Source organism: Malaclemys terrapin, chromosome 3, assembly GCF_027887155.1.
Source record: "Malaclemys terrapin pileata isolate rMalTer1 chromosome 3, rMalTer1.hap1, whole genome shotgun sequence".
Taxonomy (NCBI): Eukaryota; Metazoa; Chordata; order Testudines; family Emydidae; genus Malaclemys; species Malaclemys terrapin.
The window spans coordinates 97,613,789-97,632,536 of record NC_071507.1 but is presented as its reverse complement, the minus strand read 5'-3'; the positions used below and the strand labels follow the sequence as shown (position 1 = coordinate 97,632,536).

General features: G+C 43.3%; 1 protein-coding gene across 2 annotated transcripts in view; it reads left to right on the top strand.

The window, feature by feature from the left end:
* Window positions 1-2,559: 2,559 nt before the first annotated feature.
* The window catches only part of TAB2 (TGF-beta activated kinase 1 (MAP3K7) binding protein 2), a 138,105-nt gene continuing 121,916 nt past the window's right edge, over window positions 2,560-18,748 (top strand). The window contains exons 1-2 of one of the 2 annotated variants that reach the window (XM_054022593.1): window positions 2,560-2,814; window positions 13,479-13,557. The gene's annotated coding sequence lies outside the window, so the exon portion shown is untranslated. Of the gene's footprint in view, window positions 2,815-9,517; window positions 9,595-13,478; window positions 13,558-18,748 lie in introns of those variants that run through there. The other variant, XM_054022594.1, reaches the window with a different exon arrangement.

Below are 18,748 nucleotides of genomic sequence, written 5' to 3'. Positions count from 1 at the left end.
TCCCTCCCACTCCCAGCCACGCGAAAAGGGCTGCCCGAGCGCTACCAGCTTCACGGTTTGCTGGGCAGCCCCCAGACCCTGCGCCCCCGGCCGGCGCTTCCCCAGCGCAGCTGGAGCCCAGGAGGGGAAGCGCCCAGCCGGGGGGGCAGGGTCTGGAGGCTGCCCGGCAAACCGTGAAGCCGGTAGTGCTTGGGCTTTGCGCAGCCCCTATGCCTCCGGACCCTGCACCCCCGGCCGGGTACTTCCCCTCCCGGGCTCCGGCGGCACAGGGTCCGGAGGCATGGGGGCTGCCCAAAGCCCGTAGCGCTCGGCTCTTAAACAGAGCCGAAGAGTCAGGGGAGGAGCAGAGCCGCCGCGGCTGGAGCCTCTGCTTCTCCCCTGACTCTTTGGCTCTGTTTAAGAGCCGAGCTGCCCGAGCGCTACCGGCTTCGGGCAGCCCCCTTGCCTCCAGACCCTGCGCTGCTGCAGCCCGGGAGGGGAAGTGCCCGGCCGGTGGCTGGGGTCCGGAGGCAAGGGGGCTGCCTGAAGCCCATAGCGCTCGGGCAGCTCGGCTCTTAAACAGAGCCGAAGAGTCAGGGGAGGAGCAGAGCAGCCGCGGGAGGGGAAGTGCCCGGCCGGCATTTTCCCGGACATGTTCGGCTTTTTGGCAATTTCCCCTGGACGGGAGTTTGATTGCCGAAAAGCCGGACATGTCCGGGAAAAAACGGACGTATGGTAACCCTACCTCCAGTGCCTCTGGGGTTAGCAATGTAGAAAACTTCATCCTTTGATTTCTCTGCAATACAACTTGCTTTCAGGAAAATTTTCAAGTCCAACAACTTCCATTTCTCTCCCTGGTTCCCTTCTAGATTCGGTGGGTGGGTGGGTGTGAAAAATAAGTGATTTCCTGGTTTTTATTGCACTCTGTGCTAAGGTGTGTGAATTGCTGCCTGACCTGCCTTTTATTTAATAAAAACTTTGCAATTCTCCAATGAGTAATACTCTAATATAATGCTCATTAACACCAATTAAGTTTCTTTTTTCTTTAATGGGAATTTGACCAGGCCTTCCAATCTGCCTCTTAGGACCTACAGGTGATTTGACAAAGGTGACCCCTCCAACCTCATGGAGTTCTGCCACTGAAATTAGGGGGTCTACCATGTGAGTGCAGGGATTCACCTGCACACAGTCCATTACTGGCTTGGGACCAGCTGCTTTCAGAAGTTAATTATGGTGAAGAGTTAGCAAGTTCCTGAGGAGTTTGTGAGTTACTATAACTGAGTTGACCTGTCAGCTTTTTAAGAAGAAAATTAGAGCAAGCTGTAGCATCCAAGGAGTGTGCACCCAGAGTTTGGGTTGCCTGTTACCTGTCCAAAACCAAAAGAAATTGATTTCTTTTGTAACTAGTAACAAAAAAACTACTAATAAAACAGACTGAAAATGTTTTATGAAGCAATTTCCCCATAAAATAACTTCCTATGTGGCTCTCCCTTTTCTCTTTCCTTTCCTATTCTCCATTTTTCTTTGTAGATGCTGATGCATCTTTTCTTGTTTCTTCCCGCTATCTGTATCTTTTTCCTTGAGGGTAATTTTTAACATTTCATTTCCTCCAAACTTTTTTAGTTTGACCTACTTTCAGTGTCGTCTTCGCCCTCCCACCCCCTTTCATTACTGTACCATTCTCTTTCCATTCAACTTTCCTTGGTTTTTCTCTTTCTCTCTGCCCCTGCAGGGCTACTAAGTGCCAGGTATGCACCAGGACTGTATGCAGAAACTGCAATTCCTCTTGCAGGGGTGCCTGGATTTGGGCAGTCAAGTGCCCTCAGTCACCTCTCCCTCTGCTCTCTTAGCTGACTTCAGGAGACGGCAGTGGTGGCTACTGCATCTGGTAAGGAAGGACTAGGCCAAGAGCCCAAGTGAAGTGGGGGAAGCACAGGGTAGGCAGAGGATGAGGGCTGAAAAGGGTGGAAAGAAGTGGAAGGGGAAATCATTTGCATAATTGCATAAAGCTCGCACGTTGGACAACATTTAACAGCTCTGGGCCGGCCTCCCCACTCCTCTTTCTAATTGGAAACCGGCTGGTGGTCAGCCGGCCACAGGGAGGCTGAGCGCGCAGCTCGTGTGTGCCAGCCTGATAGTGAGGGGCAGCCCCGTCCACCCCTGGGCGAGTCCCTCTGGGTCCCAGGGGGCGGCGCTCGGAGCTAGCGCTGGGGGACGGGTGCCGGGGGGGGTCTGTCCCATCTCGCTGGTTTGTCTTTACACCGCTCCAAGAGCGGGAGCTTTGTGGCCGCAGTGGGGAGGGGGCTGCGCGGGGGACCCTCGTCTCTCAAGCGCTCCCCTCTGGGGGACTTGGCAGCCCCAGGAGCTACGGCCTCCTGTGAGGGAGAGGCTGGGGGGTGCCCCGCCCCCGCGGGCTCTTTCACGCCCGGGCTATTCCCAGTGCCGCACAAGCCGCCGCGCTGTTTCGCCCGAGCGGCCAGACACCGCTGCCCCGCCCCCCGCTCCCGTTAGCACTCGGGGCAGCTCTCGCGGTGTTTGGCGGCCGCCATATTGTGTGACACTATTTTGATTTGGGAGCGCAGCGAGGGGGGGGACGGGAGCGACGCGGAGCCGGAGCGGTTCCAGCTGAGGACGGGAGCGGCGCCCGCAGACACCCGCCCACCCCGAGCCTCCCGCTTCTCCCGCCCGCGGCGGCGGTGGCAGCTTGGACCTCTCCCCCCCCCCCAGCGGCGGAAGGCTGCGGGGCGGCTCTGAGGTGTCCCCCCTGCCGGGAGGCGGCGACGCTGGTGGCGGCGGCTGCCGTGGTGGGGGAGGAGGAGGAGGAGGAGGAGGAGGGTAAGGCTGACCCCTCCGAGGCGGGCCTGGCGGCTGCTCCCCTCCCGGGGGGCTGCTCGGCCCGCAGGCCTGAGAGGGGAAGGGGCTCCTCCTGGGCGAGCCCCTGGCCCGGCTCCCCGGCGAGACATCAGCGGCCAGGGAAGCTGAGGCCTCTGCACGGGGGGGCTGTCGGTGGAGGGAGCAGCCCCCAGCGCAGTGTGCGAGACAGGGGCACTAAACGGCCGCTCCGCCGGCCAGGGGGCTGCCGCCCGGCGGGGGAGCCGGGGAGGGATGGAAACTATTTCCCTTGGCGAGTCTGATGCTTTCCCTGAAGTGGAAGGGATTGGGTCGGAGGGGGGTGGCCCTGCCCCGCATTGGAGTGCGAAGGGGGTGTGAGTGTGGCTGTGCCAGTGTGCCTTGCCCCAACACCTAGGTGCGGGGGGTGAGGGAGACCCCGACCTGCATCTCGCTGAAGGAATTGCCGCCTCCAACCAAAGAAGGAAACGAAGTAGCGTTCAAAAGAGCTTGTTTGGGTGTTGGGGGAGAGGATGATGCCAAATAGCTGACAGGTGTCTGTTTGCTGAGATATTTTGCTGTTTGGGTTTGTGTCCAGTGTCAGCGGTTTGATTTGCGTGTGTGTGGGTGCTCGTGTTTGTTGTCTATATTGTCTTTGCAGGATTTGGCTGCATTTTCCATCTGTAGTATATGTGGGCTGTTGGTTTCCAGTTTTCAAGTTAGTTCAATTGTTAAGACATTGAAATCTTTCTAATGAAAGAGGTTTCTAACACAGTTACTTGAGACAGTTTATCTTTTGCCCTGGTATAGGATCCAAATACACTATTGAGAGGTATCTAATATGGAGCTTCATTCACTGAAAGGTATCTAGTAACGTTCTAAACAGTGAATTTTATTCAGATTGTAAACTCTTTGGGGCAGGGACCACCATCTCATGCATTTTTACAGCACCTAAGACATGACGAATGTCACTAGGCACTACTCTAATACTACTACTAGAAGTCCTAGCTATGTTCTGTACAACAGACGTAAGGTGTCAAATGCCTATTTTAGCCATCTTAGAAAAGTAGGTGGTGGCTTGAGGGTTGCCAGAAGCTGGGACTGGGCAACGGGGGATGGATCACTTGATAATTACCTGTTCTGCTCATTCCCTCTGGGGCACCTGGCATTGGCCACTGTTGGAAGACAGGATTTTGGGCTAGATGGACCTTTGGTTTGACCCAGTATGGCCGTTCTTATGATAGACTAGATAAAGTAATGTTGTCATTTCCAAACCTTGGCTTTGCAAAGAATATACTGTGCACAGTTTTTAGCAAATTCAGTTTGGGGGTATATTTGGTATTGAATTAATAAATACAGAATCGCTGTATTAGTGTGTGCTACATCATGCTTTTGGATGCTGTATAAACTAAACTTAAGCCTCACCTATACTGGGAATTGACTGTATTTTCCGCAATCAGGATCCAGGAACTAGTGTAGCTCAGTACACTAATCATTGACAACCATTTGCTGAAATCAGTGTTAATCGCCAGTATAGACAAGGTCAAAAATAGTAACTTACCGGAGGAGCAAGTATATTTGAATGCATTTATTTTTTATCTGGATCACCTGTAGAATGCTTTGAATCTGGGGCTTGACAAATCCAGTCTCTTCTTATGTGCTGTTGGCAAATGGGATGCTTCCCTTGACACACTACACTACTCTGAAACTACACTTTTATGGACATTGAGGACATAGATCTAATCTTTCATTTAAAGAGTTGTTACCTTTGGTTAGCTCCTGCAGTACTGTCATCCCAAATCTGCAGGGGGGAGGGGTGCTTAACTGTAACAGAATGAAAATTGAGCTGCCTCTTGTCCATTTTCTCTGTTAGGCATAGGATTCTGAATAGCAGCAGTGAAAACTGACAAGAATTGGGCCAATCCTATGCTGCTATTTCCTGGGAGATCTAGAAGTAGTAAAAGAAGCAGGCACTGAAACTGTTGGGATGACCCAAAACAAAGGAGCCCCCTTCATCTCATAGCAGCCAGAAGCTTGGGTCATGCTAGAGCAGCAGAGAAACATTCTCTGTCATACCAGTGAAGAGGGTGGAGGAAGGGGTGGTAGCAGAAACATTCCTCACACCAGCTTTTAAAGACACTATGGCGGAGCTGAGGGAACATGAAGAGAGTAATCTTCTTCCTTTCCAGCAGCCAGATAAGTCAGAAGGAGGGCAAGGGGCCTTGAAATTTACTAAATCTACAATCTGGAGGTTGACATAAAAGATACAGTTTCTGAACTGGGTCGAGAGACAGCACCCTGGTAGGAATCCCAGCACCCTATTCCTTTCCAGCTTAGTAGATAACTTGTATGTTTTTCAAGACCCATTGAATTAAATTTATTTATTCAATAGATTATTCCTGGCTAATTTTTATATTTTATATACTAATAAGTTTTAAAAGCTTTTGGCAAACTACTTGTGTATGAGAATATAAGTATTCAAATCTCAAAACAAGTTTGCTTTTTACCCTGTTGAAAATTCCTCTCAGATACTATGAGCATTTATGGTTGGAAACATTGGAAGAAATAAGTCTGTCAGGTATGATCTAGAGCTTCTGAGATAAGTATAAACTTAAGACTGAGAGATCACAGTGCTTTTTTTTTTTTTTTTTTTGTTCTTGAACTAGTACAAACAGAATATTGAGTGCTGTTGGTGTTTTTTACAGGAAATAGAACAAAAATTCCAATGATTCAGAACTTGTAGGTGTTTTTAAAAAGTTTTATACTTAAAGCTAAAATATTAAAATGATCAAAATGAAAGCTGAGCTGATTCTAGTGGTATATACTGTGTTTACAAGATTTTTTTTTCTTTTCAATTGTGTGTTGGAATTATCTTTAGTTTAAAAAATGTACTTCAGTGTACAGTTCCTATTTAAAGAGACTTGACAGGACAGATCCTAAAAAACCTCTTGGGTCATAGTTCGTAAACCAGTCCTAATTGGATGTTGTACTTCTAAATGCTGCTTTTTAAATAACCCTGTGGTATAGGGAGTAAGCTATCCAATTCACCACCTGATGTTGTTTTTTGAGTATTGATTCTGGTTGATATCATGAAGATATTTCATAGAATTATAGGACTGGAAGGGACCTTGAGAGGTCATCTAGTTCAGTCCCCTTCACTCATGGCTGGACTAAGTATTATATAGACCATCCCTGACAGATAGGATCTAACCTGCTTTTAAAAATCTCCAATGATGGAGATTCTACAACCTTCCTAGGCAATTTATTCCAGTGCTTAACCCTCCTGACAGGAAGTTTTTCCTAATGTCCAACCTAAACAGCCCTATTTCATTAAAATGATTTTTAGGTTTGATCTTTGTTGGGGGGAGGTGAAAGGAAGAAACCAGATCATGAAAATGTCAATCTTGTCTTGGGCTAATGGTTTTTGTAGGTCTGCCTTACTTGAATGGTTTTAGTAAAATTAGGAGACGTCTTTAACTATATTCAGCTGAGTCAGTGAACTCAATTACAGTGCAGAAAATACACAAGCAAGTATACAAATGGTCACTAACAGTTCTTTCTAAGCATATTTTATGTTATGGTCAGCTCTGGGTGTCACTTATTCAGTAATACCACATTGTAGTCAACTAGGGCTAAATTACTTAATACAATTGATTTGGTGAAACCTGAACGTGCAGTGTGTTTATGGTGGTATGGTATTTCTGGAACTTTTTGTGTCTACTGTTGAATGAAATGTGTTTTTAGTTAAAGAACAGTAAACTCATCTTAAGAGATTTTCTTTTTAGAAAATTTTAGAAATTGAGATGGGAAGCAACCATATGATACACTTCATCGTGGCAGAGCAAGCACTCCAGTATAACGTGCTCAGTAGTTTTAGTTAGAAACTTATAGTACATTTCAGTGACAGAGTGAAAACAACTTCAGATCTTGAATAAAATCAGTACTTCGTTTTTAGAAAAATGTTATGCATTATCAGTTTTTATAGCAATATGGAAAATGTGCATCTCCTTTATATTTTGAGCAGAGATGAAGATCAAATTTCACTTTCTTTAATGAGCAGTTTAAAACTTGCTCAAATCCTAGTAGCAACATGTGTGGAATTTAATTTTTCACTTGGTCTAACTTCAGGAAAATTAATGTTTCAGAATGGACAGCATTTCTGCTGTGCTTAGTAGCTAATGTATGTAAGAGTTTTGATTTAGGAGTAGAAATTAGTATAAAATACTTCAAAGAAAGTTGTGTATCAAACTGGTAGAGAATAAAGTTAGAGCTCTAAAAATCTGTTAAATATTAGCAGTTACTGTATTGCTCAATTAGCTATTGTTTACAAAAAGAAAACTACAAGAATTATCAAACTAGTTTCTGTACCTATCTGCTTAGATACTTGTGTGGCCCCCATCACACAAAATATTAGTGTCTACCCAAGTATTTTAAAAATAGAAATAACAAAGAAATAAACTTACGTAAGCTTAGAATTCAGTGTCAACTTTCTCATTTAGCTGCATCTTAAAACGTATTGATCTATTTGCAGATCTATTTTACAGAAAACAGATTTTTCAGTAAATGAATGTATAATGCTGAGAAGCTTAGTGTACTGCAGCATTTTGGAGCACTTGTCCCAGAGCTGATTTGTGTGCGCTTTCCCAACATCCTTGTATTACTTGTGAAATATTTCAATAGTAGTGCAAAGCTGATAAGTGAGGATGCAGATATTAGGGATTTCTGTGTTGGTGTGTAAAAATATTTATCACTTATCTATACTGCTGTTTTGGAGGGCCGACTTTCACAAGTGACTATTGTTCCAAACCAGTCCTTGGAATCATTGTTATAAATTTGTATACCAATTCCTAAATAATTCTTTAATTTAAGAAATGGGTCACCAGCCATTGCCACTTCTTTATGTATAGTAAGTTGAAATAGAGCAACAGTTGATACAAGATAAATCCTATAAGCAACCAAACATGAGAGAGATGGCGGTGACCAAACTGTGGCCTCTGAACCTCCAGTGCTCATGTTACACCACTTGCACAGTTTTAAGTAGTGTAGTAGAAATTTTCATATGTGAAATTGGGCACAATAGTTGACATTCATGTACATACCTTTTCTGTCTCCTGTTCCCATGGGTTAGTAATGGGGCGGAGATGGATCCATCCCATAAATCATTTAAGTCTTTGTAGTAGAGTTTTTTTTTTAATTGTATTTTAAACCAGGAAAGAAAGAAAGAAAGAGAGAGCAGTTTTGAGTAAATTAAAAGTAATGAGTAAATTTCCTGAAGATGTGGGCCAATTCCACTATTACTCTTGCCCAAAATGTTTGCTCTGCTAATCTAACACTTAGGGTATGAAGTATCCAGGAGTAGCCGTGTTAGTCTGTATCCACAAAAACAACAAGCCCAGTGGCACTTGAAAGACTAACAGATTTTATTTGGGCATAAGCTTTCATGGGTAAAAAGCCCACTTCTTCTGCATCTGAAGAAGTGGGTTTTTTACCCACGAAAGCTTATGCCCAAATAAATCTGTTAGTCTTTAAGGTGCCATCGGACTCTTTTTACTTAGGGCATGGTATGTTTTCACTGCAGAAAAGATGTTTTCAACTCAGGTTAGCTATAATTCAGGTTAAAATAGCAGTGAGGACATAGCAACTTGGCTTTTAACTTGGGTTAGCAGCTTGATTTCAACTCCAGGCTCTACTATAAGCTTTAACTCACCACTTTACTAAATCTTAAATGAATTATTAGTTTGTGTACTTTTGAATAATGGGGCAAAATTGGAACTTTTGTATACTTCAATGAATCCTGAAAACTTCTAATTTTGTTAAAAATGTTTCTATCTGTAAATGTAAGTAATAGGAGAAAGCAGTAGGCAAGAACTTGTTGGCAGATGCTACCAAGTTTTCCTCAGCAAGTATCAAAGTATCTACTCTTAGTGGATGTTGCTCCCTGGTGGGAAAAATGCTTTCACCATTATCACTCTACATTTGTCAATGAAGAAATGAGAGATGTGTAGTTTAAATCTAGTCTCAAGGTCAAGAAAAAAAAATGTACATGGCCTGTCTGCCCAATCATACAAGGGACAGACCTGAGAGAGCAGCTCTGAAGTGGGGACTCAAAAAATTCATTTGCTATTGGTTCACTATACCAACCCATAAATTGCATGGACCAACACTTTTCCCCTCGATCAGTCTTCCCTGTCCTACAGTTGGCAGGTTCCAGTGGTGAATGGTTTTTTTGTGAGAGTCTGGTGTATAAATCTCCCATTGCATAGTTTGTAATTATTTAGCTGACTTACCCAGTCTCCTATTGGTATGTTCTTAAAAAGGTATATTGTACCTTTGAAAACTTCTTTTTAATAACTTAAACAAAAATTGAATGGGATATGAAAACTACACCCTATAGGAACTAACAGCTTAAACACAAGCTGCAGCCTCTAATTATTAGGAAGAGTGGTCTTTTCAGAAGAATATTTCAAAAGGAAATACCACGCTTTTTCTGATCAGGGTAAATATTTTTAAAGAAGTTTTGTTATCAATCTGCTGCCTCACGAGCTGTGACTAGTTAATGTGCTCAGCCTGATGAATGACTCTTGTTTTCCTGAAAGTTGTTTTCTATTTGTTTGTTTGTTTGTTTAAAAAAGGTTTCTACAGGGTCACAAGACCAGGGTTTGAAAAATTTCCCTAACACTAGCTCAACAGCCAAGTCCAGGTGAAAAAAGTGCACTGCCACTCCCACTGGAAAACAAAACGAAAAACACGCTCAGGCAATGCAAAGGAATAAAGCAGTTGTACATTGTATGTAACTGTAGCGTTTGTCAATCAAAATTCTGTTTAATAAGCTTTTTTTTTAAAAAGTAACTCTGCCTCTTGTGCTGCTCTTATACTTTTTTCTGGCTTCATTCCACACTCTCTCCTACTATAAGTTATGTAATATTTTGAGTATAGTGTTACCTCATTTTTCCTTTTCTCTGTATCTTGTTCTTTCTTTTTTTCTGTATTGTATTCCTTCTTCTCTCCCCAAACTTTGTGTGTTCTGTCTCACAATTCTAATGTATCTTCTCTATCTCTTCCTCTGTTGCCCATCTCCCCTCACATTCACATCTCTATACCTTTATGCACCTTCATCCAGCTCATGCACATCGCTCTATCCCTTTCTCCCCATTCCTGGTTCTTCCCCCTCTTACTTTCCAGTTAAAACGGCAATGGCCCTTGATTTCCTCTTTCTGATGAAAGGGCAGTGGTTTCAACCATTTTGCCCTCCTACCCCCATCTTAAGCAAACGGGACTGGCCCCTGGAATGTTCTTTCATGCTCTTCCTTCCTTTTAAAGGAGCAGTAGGAGCCCCTAAGCAGCCCTAATCCCATGCTTGCCCCCTTCCTGTAGGGGGAAGAAGCTAGGAACGGCAAAGGCTTTGTTCACTGGCTTCATTCAGTTCACTCACCTGTTCCAACTTTTAACTTCCCCCGAATTGGGCAAATGGGTTACTTTTTCAAGCCCAGCCTGTAGTCTGCCTTAGGCTATATCTCCATTAGGAATCTCAGGCTACATCTACATTACAGGGGGGGGGGGGTCGATTTAAGATACGCAAATTCAGCTACACGAATAGCGTAGCTGAATTCGACGTATCGCAGCCGACTTACCCCGCTGTAGGGACGGCGGCAAAATCGACCTCTGTGTCTTCCCGTCGACTGTGCTTACTCCCATCTCCGCTGGTGGAGTAAGAACGTCGATTCGGGGATCGATTGTCGCGTCCTGATGGGACGCGATAAATCGATCCCCGAGAGGTCGATTTCTTCCCGCCGATTCAGGCGGGTAGTGTAGACCCAGCCTCAGTGAATCCCCCACCAGTATTAGCACTAATGGGACTCCTAATGTAGATGAGGCTTTTGCATCTGAATCAGTTTTTAACTTCCCTGATAGATTAAGTTGACAGGGTGCTAGTTAGAGGTATTTTTGAAAAATAGTCAGTCTGAAACAGTTGTTTTCAACATTTTCTTAAGAAGATGCCCCAAATTAGTATTTTGGTGCTTGTCTCTTCCCACATATTTGTTCCATTTTTGTTTTACTTTAGAAGTTTAAGGGATGTCGAGTTTGGCCTTCAGCAAAACAAGGGAAGGGCTTGTGGGTCTCTGAAGATGTATTTTGAGCTGTCATGCTAAATGACATTGTGGAAATTATTTTGTATAATTTGCAATCAGCCAGAGGCCTTGACTAGGATGGAGCCCCATTGTGCCAGGTGCTATACAAACATATAGTAAACAAGTCTCTGCCCCAAAAAGGCTTACAGTCTTGTTGAATAACCACATCATTCTTTATCCAAAGTATTTATTGGGTGTTGAGGGTAAATAGACTTCAAACTAAAAAGTGGATTTTAAACAGTCACCCTACTTTAGCTACTAAGCTTTCAGCTGTTGTAATAACTAATTATCATTAGTTCTCCAGTGACCTTAAGCCATATCTACCCAGGGAATTTTTACAAAACCAGCATTACTAATTCCTGTTCACAGCACTGTTAATAGCATTGGTAGTTGTAATGAAGCTGGCTCTCTGGTAACAGTTTTCAGCACTGTCTTGACACGCTGCTGCCATGTAATCAAGAGGAGCAATGTTATCTATGACTTTACTATGTTGGAGTCTGGTTGCATTTAATGTTGTTCCATGTGAAGACAGGGCTTTAGAATAGAAATAAAGGTTGACCAAAAGGTGGTGAATCTTGAGATGCTCTCCTATGACTTGTCACTGAGAAGCCCTGGGTTGAATTAAGAACTCGACTGACCAGCGAATTTTAAACTTGGTTAAACTGTACTGTTATCTTCGAGGCAGGGCTTAAAGTCAGTGGGGGAGGGAGGAACTGTGGTGGAACACAGTTACTTCTTCTTCTTTATAAACAGAGGACTTTGTCTTCATTTCTCAGGCTTGAGGGAGTGCATTTCTCTCAGGGTTCCGCTTTCTTAGTGGCTGGTGAGATGAGGACTTGCCAAGCAAAGGAATCTGAATTGTGAACAAGAGGAATTGCTATTGCCTGGCTGGGAAATTTCTGGTCCTTTAAGCCTTCTTCCCAGTAGGTGGAACAGCAGCATCAACTGATCAGAGATGCAGTCCCTTTTCTGTCTCTCTTCTACAAAAGTTCTTTCCCTTAACAGGTCAAAGAGGAGGAGAGGCTAGAAGAGCAGACACCAAATCCTCCAGCAGTTCTCTTCCTCTCTCCACATTCCAGAAGGGAAAGATTCCAGGATTCCTGTAACAGCCTATCTCCCTCTCCCTTCAATGTCCTGTAGTGAAGTAGATATGGGGTTTAAGTAAATTTTGGTGAGATGTAAAAACTCTGGTTTACATGGGAACAAGGATATAGGACAGGGGTGGGCAAACTTTTTGGCCCAAAGGCCACATCAGGGTTGCGCAACTGTATGGAGAGCTGGGTAGGGAAGGCTGTGCCTCCCCAAACAGCCTGGCCTCTGCCCCCTATCCACCCCTTCCCACTTCCCACCACCTGACTGCCCCCCTCAGAACCTCCCAACCCATCCAACCCCCCTGTTCCTTGTCCCCTGAACGCCCCCTCCCGGAACCCCTGCCCCCTATCCAACGCCCCTACTCCTTGTCCTCTGAGTGACCTCCCAACCCCTGTCCACATCCCTGCCCCCTGACGGGCCCCCCGGGACTCCCACTCCCAACCCTCCCTGTTCCCCATCCCCTGACCACCCTCCCAGAACCTCCGCCCCCTCCTCCCTGACTGCCCCCCAGGACTCCCTGCCTCCTTACCAGCAGCAGGAGCGCGCGGCCGCGACACCCGGCCAAAACCAGCGGCACTCCCCCCGCTGCCCAGTGGGAGCGGCAGGCCAGAGTGCGGCCTGTGCGGTGGTCTGGCTGTGGGGGAAGGGGAATAGCGGGGGAGGGGCCAGGGACTAGACTCCCCAGCTGGGAGCCCAGGGGCTGGGTAGGACAGCCGGCCCGCGGGCCGTAATTTGCCCATGTCTGATATCGGATTAAAACAGAATCTTGGAGGGGCCAAGTGATGATGGAGGAGTGAATTTTAGGGAAATCCAACTCAAAAAACAAACCAGAAGAGGAGGTAGGGAAAACAGTGGAGAGATAAAAGGAAGAAGATGTACTGTAAATTTAGTAGACACAAAATAATACATTTTAAAATTATTGGAGGTTGGTACTGAAATGTTGCAATAAAAATACTCAATATAAATGTGAGGAGTGCATGGTTGTGTGTGGCAGAGAGTTAGGGAGAGATGCACAGTCTCCAGTATTTGTATGGCTAGGATGGGAAAATAACTTGCCCTGAGCCTGGTTTTTGGTTTCTTTGTTTGCTTTACTAGCCTCTAACAAGTTACGGACAAATACTAGATAACTTAACTTTTTTGTGTTGGTTCAAAAGAGACATTTTACCATCGTAACATTTTCTAAAATGCAGCCGATTATATCTTTAAAAAAAATTGGAGGGAAAGGGTGCTCATTTTTATTTGTTTTTGTAGCAATTTCTGTTCTCCATCCCTGCCAAATTGAAACTATGGCATTTATAAGAATTGATGTGTGAAGTATCAGGGATGTGGCCCCCGTCCTCCACAGCAGGATGTGTACATGCACAATTGCATGCAGTTTGTCTTGCTTGGTTGGCCCTTTGTTGGAACTCCTTTCAGCTACATTTCTTTTTCCCTTTTTCTTTCCCATAGTGCAACCCATCACCACAAGATGATGCAGTGCCACATCACAACATTACTTTGAGATCTGTCACCAAGACCACCAAAACTGGTGAGCTTCCCCTCCTGCTTTGCTCTGTTTTAACTACTGTTCATAGGAGTTCTGGAACATTAGCTAAACTGCCTTCTTGCTTACTCATTCATCTTTGAAAGTGACAGAAATATTGTAAAGGAAAAAAGCAATATTTTTGTCACACATTTGATTTAAATATTGCCAATATTAGGGCCCTCTTAATTTTTTTTTTTCAATTTTTTGCTGCTACTTAGGAATCTGTCAACTGCTGTTGGAACAGCTTTTCATGAAGTGATGTTTGAAACAGAGGTCTGAGCTGAAGGCTGTCTTAGAAACAGAAGCATTCGGTCAGAGCCCCCCCCCCCCCCCCCTAAAGGTTTCATTTATGGACACTGCATAACTTTTTTCAGGAGGTATGGCTTTTAAGCAGGTTCCTGTAACTCAATGCCTGCTGCAGAGAGATTCAGCAGATTAGTAAATAGATGCTGTTGTCAGGCACATGACTGCATCTGATATATGGCTTGAAAAAATCTCTTCACTTAGGCTGAATAGGAAGCTTTTCCAGTGTTCTGCCATCAACTTCTGCAGAATATAAGGTTTCATATAAAATAAAGTTTCTATTCCTTTCTGGTTACAAAGATAACCTACCGAGTGTGAACCACTTATGCTGTATCCTAAGTTTGCAGAAGTCTAATGTGCCTCTGCTCCAATGTGCTTTGCCAAACTACAACAATGTGATATTAACAAAATTGGTCAGTTTCAAAGCTGCTATTGAGAGCACTAATGGGCAACACTTAAACTGATAACAGTTTTGCGCTGCTGTTCATTTACACAGATTTTTAAACTGTACAATGGGCAGACATGGAAGCTGTTCACTGGGAGAAGAGGCTAGGTGAGGAGACACTCCTCTGGCATCAGCCAGAAAGTTGAAGGAAAGTAAGGTAGTAAAGAATGATACAAACCCCAGTAGCAGCCAGGTCACACTTAAGGGTGGAAATAGTGCAGTCTTTAGGGACTGGAGATGGGTGGGACATTTCAAATGTATCACTGTGTGTTTCACATATAGGATTCACGGACTGTACCCTGTAGGATCCTAGCGTTCTTCCCTTTCCCAGCAAGAGAGGCTGGTTGGCTTTTTGTAAGGCATTATTCCTGAATGTTGGTGCCCCACCTTCCATTTCGCGGTAAAATCCTGGCCCCATTGAAATCAATGGGGGTTTTGCAATTTACTTCAGTGGGGCTAGGATTTCACCATGGGTCTCCAGTTTGCTTAGTAGGACATTAGCAAATGAGTAGACTAGAACAAGAGAGAAGGAAAGATTTGTAGGATGTTAGAAAATAGAAGTACAGTTTGTAAATAGAAATACCTTTTTTTAGGGAAAGGAAAAGACAGTTAAAACGAGGTGTAATAACTGGGACTAGGTGAAAAGTGTTTGCAAAGATACTTCAATGTCATTACTATTGAACTGCTTTTTACAGTGTTCAACCAGCTCTTCAGCTGGTTACATAATATTTGACAGTTAATTACTGGTGAAATTCAATTAATAAAAAAAGTGCTATTCGATCAGCTGTATTGAGTTTAACTTTGAAAAAATATGAAGTAGATAGTTGATTAACATATTAAAACTAAATATAGAATACCAAGTGTACAACTATTGTGTCCTTTAAATCTCTGGATCGGGATTGTCTCTGTGCATTGCCTTGGGATCATGGCAGCACAGGTATCCATCCTGACTAGTAGGTTTAGACTTCAGGTTAGCAGGTATTAAGTGGATTTTTGTCAGACACATACCTAATGCAGGTGTCAAAATATGTATAAATACTTTTTAGAACTGCACACTGTGTCTCATGGATATGTTTAAGGTTAATCAAGCTTTATCTGGATTCTAAAATTTGACTTCAGCTGTTTCGTGGCAGAGTAATTGGCTGTATTATAATTGTAAGAAGATCATATTTAAATTTTTACTTTGACTTTTAGTTTCAAGGAATTTCCCTATAACCTACAGTATCTTGAAGTCAAAGTAACATCTAATGGTACTAGCAGAGTTGATGAGGGCTGCAAGCTTCCTTCCTGTTGAAATTGGCCAGCAGACCAATACAAACTGTAGCTTGTGTTTTCTTCAATGCAGATCCAATGGCAACTCTGCGGAATGTGTTTTCCACTCACCAGCAATGAGCAGAAAGTGCTTGCCAACACAAATGAGATCCTGAAATCTGCAACATTTCTTCACAGAATATAGTTCTCACACTGAAACAGTTGTTTAGCCAGAAAAGTAGACAGAAGGAGTATGCTAGCATGAATTACTGTAAAACTAGTTTTCTGGTTTGAAGCCTGTTGGGAATCCGAAAGAAATGGCAAAACAATATTTCAGGTTTCTGTCTTGGGGTCCCCAGTGATGCTCCCTGTTTGTGATAAAGGCAAGATATTGCTTTAGGTTGTCATGGTAATGAGTGTGGTAAAATGCTCTTAAGTCAGCAGTGTTAACAATATGATATGTTAAACTTCTATAATTTTATATTTTCCAACACGCTAATCTTTCTAATATTGTCTATCATTTCTGACTAGTGCATTTTTTTTTAGTTTGGTAGAAGTATAGCACTGCAGCTTTAATTGTGCCTTTTGAACTTAAGGATTGTATGCTTGCTTACACTGAGGATTTTATCATAAATAGGGCTTTATACTTGACCCCTTTATGTCTACCTAATTTATCAAAAAGCTTTGTATCATTAAAAGGAATGATAAACTTTTTCCTTTTATCATTTGTTCCAGAAAAGAGAAGAAAATCTTCTCTTATCATGAAATTATAACATAAGCACAAAGTTTTATTCATACCTTTGTTCTTGCCAGTTTCTGTGGAAAAAGTCCACATCTGCATTTTTAAATTAGCCCTGCCCATAACCCACATTTTAGTATTTTTGCAGGGAAAGCATTAAAAAATTGGAATGGATGAAAATTTGAATCCTTCTCAAATACGAGGTTAAGTATAATACTGTACCACTTTATCTGCATAAAATTGGTCCTCTGCTCTTCTAAAAGTTGGACAGATTTTATTAACTGAGGATCTTTTGGCTTTGTTACATGGTAGTATCCTGTATCTGTGTTTTCAGTTGAAAAGAAAATATCCAGACCTTCAACTTTACTTGTGTCTCATGAAATTGTTGAGAACTGCCCCATATTTTATCATAAAAATGAAGTTTTTAGCTTTGTATTTTTAGCTTCCTGGAAACATCTGGTGCCTTGCCATAGTTACGAATAGAGGGAAAAAATTAAAACTTTTTTTGTATAAACTAGAGAGAGTAACAAATAGCTAGAATTTCACAGTTGTGAATTGTACTTTGATGAAAATCATTGGAAACTTCAAATTATTTTACAGATGTTAATCACCATGTCTATTTTGAGGTATTTAACAGATGCCTATTACCTTGGTATCTATGCATCAAACTTAATTATTTAGAAAACAAATTCCAGAAGGTGTAGAAGAGGCATTTTAACCATCTCATTATTCTGAATTGTGTGTTTGGATTTTTTCCCCTCTTTTTTTTGGTAAGAAGTTATTACTTGAGAGAGGTTTTGTTGAAAAGATCAGATGCACAAGGCCACATGTATTCCATGATTACGTGACTGTAGAATCCACCCCTTACCACAAAATTGTGCTCTAGAATCAAAAGTTGCATTTCAAATTGTTTTTAACCCATGTTGCAAAGATAATCTTCCAAATGGGAGGAGTATAAATTGAAGCATAAGTGTCTTCCTGGGCTTGTGAACAGCATGGAACAATAGCTTCAAGAGACATGTGAACTGCTCACATTCATCACAATAGGGTATTAACTCTCTAGAATCTAGTTATGACAATTTAAATTTTGGCATGGTTAGTTACTAAGGCTGTCGATTAATCGCAGTTAACTTGTGCGATTAACTAAAAAAAAATTAATCGCGATTAACCGCAGTTTTAATTGCTTTGTTAAACAATAGAATACCAGTTGAAATTTATTAAATATTTTTGGATGTTTTTCAAATTTTCAAATCTATTGATTTCAATTACAACACAGAATACAAAGTATACAGTGCTCACTTTATATTACTTTTGATTACAAATATTTGCACTGTAAAAATGACAAACCAAAGAAATAGTATTTGTCAGTTCACCTCATACAAGTACTGTAGTGCAATCTCTTTATCATGAAAGTTGAACTTACAAATGTAGATTTTGTTGTTGTTGTTACATAACTGCACTCCATAACAAAACAATGTAAAACTTTAGCGCCTACAAGTCCACCCAATCCTACTTCTTTTTCAGCCAATCGCTAAGAGAAGCAAGTTTGTTTACATTTGCGGGAGATAATGCTGCCTGCTTCTTATTTACTTGCCTTATATGTTCTGGATTGAAGTAGCATACTTGCTTGTAAATGGTATCTTCTGGAAATACCACTTTCTGGTCCTTTTTAACAGAAGAATATGTTCTCATGTGTAAGTTGTGGAGAGGAGAAAAGACGAGTGTCTTCCATGAAAATCCTAGATAGCTCAGTTTTGAACCCAAGTATTTATAACAAAATTATAGCTCCTCACTGGAGCTAATTTCTATCTTAAAGACGATCCCATTCGTGAGTTGGGAAAATACCTGTGTGTGTATTTCTGTATATAAAGACATAGGGCTACTGTAGTGGGGTGAATGCCCACTCCAGCCCTGAAGGGGTTGGAAAAGCCCTGCAGAGGGCTGGGGCGGAGTAAAGGAGCAAAACCCAGCTGACTGGGGAAGTGGCTGCAGCTGGGGCCACGCCCCAAACTGAGCCACTCAGCCTTATAAGAAGGTCAGGGTAGTCAGAGCAGAGGAGTCTCTCTCTGACAGGAGAGAGAGAGAGACAGGCCTGGCTGCAAGGAGCTCACCTGGGGACTTAGAGTAAGGCAGGGCTGGGGAAAGGCCTTGGGGGCTGGGAAGCCCTAGGCCAGCAACTCCCCAGGCTGCAAGGCCTGGTCCTAGGCCCAAATAGGTATTGGGGTTGCACAGGGGCAGCCAGAGAGTGGGTAACGGCAGCCAGTCCAAACCTCTTGTTGCTGGTGATGATTGACTGATAGGCTGCAGTCTGTTGCGGGGGTGGGGAGGGGGGCGCGCTAGATGGTGACTGGCAGTAGCCACAACTGAGCTGACATTGGGATAGGGGGGTGGGGGTTCCCCTGGGTGGGGAGACCCAGAGAGAGAGTGGGGTACTGCCAGGGGGGGCAGCACCTAAG